At 39.2% G+C, this 4,341-nt stretch overlaps 1 long non-coding RNA gene across 1 annotated transcript; it reads left to right on the plus strand.

Moving 5' to 3' along the window:
- Nucleotides 1-2,422: 2,422 nt before the first annotated feature.
- LOC120323628 lies at nucleotides 2,423-3,461 on the plus strand. Its single transcript, XR_005564283.1, has 3 exons — nucleotides 2,423-2,938; nucleotides 3,092-3,285; nucleotides 3,374-3,461. It is a non-coding gene; the product is annotated as an uncharacterized LOC120323628 (long non-coding RNA).
- The last annotated feature ends 880 nt before the right edge of the window (nucleotides 3,462-4,341 follow it).

Here is a 4,341-nt window from a genome sequence, read left to right on the forward strand (position 1 = left end):
GTGTTCCCTGGAGGGACAATCACCGCTCGTCTTGTTCGCTGCTGCTAAAAATCACATATACACAGCACCGGAAGTTGTTGGCAGTTGTTCTGTTGGTGTCAGCTGCATGTAGGTGTAGAAGGCCAGGGGGTGGCTGGGCTCCTTCCTTTCCCTTCCAGGGGGGAGGGGGAGGCCTGCAGCCCCCAACTCTGCCTAGGCCAGAGTTAGAGGAAGCATTTGGAGTGTTTGTGAGGGACGCGACTCACAGCACCTGAGGTAAGAGGAGAGAGGCAGGCCTTGCAGTCAAGCCCTCTTCCCCCCCCCTTTCTGCAGTTAAAGCTGTGGAGGGGGGCCTTTTTCTTTCCCTCCACTGTAAAGTGGAGGAGAGGCTCAGCATTTGAAGCAGAGCCAAGTGGACGGGCTGATAATAAAACAGCTCGATGCTCGGGAGAAGAATCCCAGGCGAAATTGGAGACGGGCCAAGGGCTCGGGAGTTGCCCTGCCAAGGCTTGACCGCAGACAGCCGAAAACTGACTCGGAGGAATGAAGATTCCAAACACCTACTGTGATAAGCTACACTACAGCAACAGCAAACCGAGATATGAGACTGAGAGAGAGAGATCACACAGCAGACCAAGGAGAAAGGACTCAAAGCTACTTTCTTGGACTTCGTGAGGAGAAAGACTGCAGCAAACAGGTGAAGGTTGGTTAGGGAGTGTTCAGGGGTCCAGAACACTCCCACGAGAGAGAGACTGCATTACCCAGCAGCCTTGAAAGGCTCTTCCTGGACTAAAGTTAAAGGGAGGGGCTTAAAAGGACTGATAGAAATGTAATATATATATAGTTGCCTTTAGTTTGTATAGTATTTATTTGTGTAAATAAATGTATATATTTCCCCTTCCCCCTATAGAAGCCTCTGGCCTGAAAGTTTCTCTCCGGTGTTGGGATAAATTGTGGGAAGGGGTGGGGGGAAGTCTGGAAATTCGATTTTGTATTTCTAATGTGGCTCAAACTGCCACACAGCAGAAGTTACATATAAAAAAGGATGTAATTATTTGAACACTTAAAATCATGTGAATTACTTGCTCAGCTCTTCTGTTTTATCTGAACAGACATCCTCCATCCATGTCCTGGGTTCTCTGCTCTGCCCCTACTGAATGTGGTGCATCTGCCTGAAGAGTGTGTGATCTCATACCATAAATGTTGCCTCACACTTCATTCTCAAGTTCCTATGTTAGACTGTCTGGGATTAGAAACTAAACTGCACAAAAATTACATGGAAGGTCTTCTTGGAGCTTCTGGTCCTAGTAAACAGACACATTATGATGATGATGATGATGATGATTATTCTAATTATTATTATGATACCTAGGAGCTGACTTTAAAATTCTTGATATCCTTCTTCAATTCAGAGCAAAGCGTCATATCCAAACCCACTAAAATATTACTTACTTTCTCTCTTTTTTTTTCCTGACTTTTAAGACAGTAAGCCATGCAGGACATAGTTTTGCTTTTTTATTCTTCTGGAAAAGATGTCATCCCTGACCAGTTTTGTGGGGTTTTTTGGTTGGTTTGTTGGTTGGGGTTTTTTGTTTTTTATTTTCCCCCCACTCTCCAATAAAGAAGAATGAAAATAAACTGGCATTTGTTTGCTGCTGTACTTCCCAAAGTGGTTCTTCATTTTGAACAGGTCAGGTTTTTTAATGCCTGGGTTGAGAAGCTCTGTTTTAGGTGTCCATCATGTGACAACTAGCAGGCTTTTTAAAAAAATTTGCTTTGCGGACATACTTTCCAAGTTTTTGTCCACTGCATTTAGGTGTGTTTTAGGAAGCTGACTGAACACTCTCTGGCAGGAGCATTTCCACACACCCTGAGAAAATGGGAAGATTTTTGAAGTTGTATGTTGCCTATGCATGAACTTTCATTGCTGTGCTTGTGAAGCTGCTTGATGAATCCTTGTTGCAGAAGAAGGCAGAGGAGGGATCAGCTGCCTGCTGGAATAAGCCTTCCAGCCCTGAAGTGATTTCAGGGTGAAGGATTACAGGGTTTGTAACTGTAGTCCACCTGCCTGAGTTCCCACTGTGGAGCTAAATCAAATCTACAATTAATCCACGTGTAATAATCTTTTTTTGTAAAACCACTGCCAGGTAGAAGGGTTGCAGGTGGACTGAAAACAGGTTAAATTCATTTTGAACATTACAATTGATATTGTCCATAAAAGAGTATTTGACAGAGACCCCTGTCAACAATGTGGATCTGTATTTTTTCACTCCCTTTCCATGATAATGGAGAGAAAACCTATTTTAGTTTACTTAATGGAATTTGTTACTAAGCATTTGTGAATTTAGGATTTTAGAAATAATTACAATTGATTAATATGCAATGCATGAATAATTATGTATATGATTAGTGTGTACAATAATAATATATGTACAGCATGAATATGTACAACTCAGAGAAGAATATATGTTTTAAGTTGCTAACAGAGGATTAGGAAGTCATGAGTCAGAGTACCAGGAAAAGGAGAAGCAACTTAAATCATCTGTCTTAATTTTATTCATGGGAGACTGAGGGCTAAGTTAAAATTCTGCATAGTGTTAGTGAGAGTAAAAATCATTATTGTCTTTAATATTGTGGTAGTTTGTGAAAAGGATTCAGTAACTCAGCTCTGCATAATCAGGATCTAGTTGCAGTGACCCAGGGGGCCACTTCCAGTTCTGTGCCCCTAATGATAATATTTAAAGGCAAAGCCATAATGGATGTGAATGGATTTTTTTCAGCTACACAGAAAAAATAGCTGCACTTTGTAAACTAAATACCCTTGCTTGCTCTGCTGAAACATGTGTAGAAGTCATCTACTGACTGTGAAAGTTCCTTAACCTGGTGGTGAGTCATCCATCACTGAATGCTGGATCCAATTAGTGAAGTCGGGATTGTTTTCCCAATGTCCTCTAAGTAGGTAAGACTTGAACATCTTGGATTTGACTTACAATCCTCAGCCTGATCTTGACTATTAACTGGTCAATCAGAATGAAGTTCTTTTGTTTCCTGTAGGAAGGGAGATTGTTCTGCCATTTTTTGAAACTGTTTGTTTGTTATTATTGTCTTACAGTTAAAAGAACCTTGAACAAAAACTGAGTACTTTAAGCACTTTGGAGATCGCAGTGGGGGGCCAAAAGGAGGAATGGCAATTGATACAATGAAACCATTGAAAAAGACATGATATTCTGGATTTTGGAATGTACTTGTCTCAAGTACAAAGATGAAGCAAACAGTCCAGCATACAAATAGTTAATTTTCCTGCAGGTGAGGACCAGACACTTCGAGTGTGTTTAGAGCATCAGTGTTTTTTTTTTTTTAATACAACCTTATTTCTCTTTCATCTTACTTTTAGAGACCTCCATTGGTTATTGAAGACAGATCAAAATTAGAAATTTTCACTTCACAGGAAATGAACCATTTCTGCATGGCATTTTATAGACCTCTTATTTTTATAAAACAATATGTTTGAAAAAATCTTGAGTAACTTGAATTACTGTACTCAAAGCAAACATTTTGTCTTCTCATTTTTAATTATGAAACATACATCAAACATAGAGTTGAAAAAAAACAAATTACTATAAACAAAAAAATCTCTTCTTTGAAATTAACAGGAAGCTGTGATTTTAACCAGATTAGCATTTTCCCAGAAATATATTCTGCTAGACAATATTGGACTGTTTCAGTTGTTATTAAATAAAATAAAAACATTTTGATGAATGGCTGGACATGGAGAGAGATTGGTTTTGATTTCACTCTGGTGACTCAGGTATCATGTAGCAAAACAGTAGTTATGAAATCTGGGCTTCTGTGATGGTCAAACTGCAGCCTGTCTAAAATGAAGACAGATACTTATATTCTCTGCCTTTTGTTTTGTTTTTTGATTCTTCTGTTCCCTTATTTTATATGAAACCATGTGATGAAAATTATTTTAGAATAGTTGTTTTTAATATAAAAATATATAAACAAAATATTAATTAGAAAATATTAATTTATATCCTGTTAACTATCCTTTGATTCATGAACAGTAGTTAATCATGGGTAGAGTTATAAAAGGAATTGAGCCTGAAGCTGTTGTACTCGGGTCATTTAAAAGCCAATTTTATGTGCTGTTCTTTCTGTGATCAATTGCTGTGTCATTTGAAAATGCATATAGAAGAAACAGCAATTGCTCCTTATGGAATCAGAACCCTGCTGCCTCCCGGCTTGACATGCAGCTCCTCTATCCACCAGCACACGGGAACATCCTTACTGAGGGAAGTTCCTGGAGAGACCAGAGTCACAGAATATGCTGATTTGGAAAGGACCCATCAGGATCATTGA

This window comes from Pipra filicauda, unplaced genomic scaffold (genome assembly GCF_003945595.2).
Source record: "Pipra filicauda isolate LSUMZ 115617 unplaced genomic scaffold, ASM394559v2 scaffold302_size1215360_pilon, whole genome shotgun sequence".
Lineage (NCBI taxonomy): Eukaryota > Metazoa > Chordata > Aves > Passeriformes > Pipridae > Pipra > Pipra filicauda.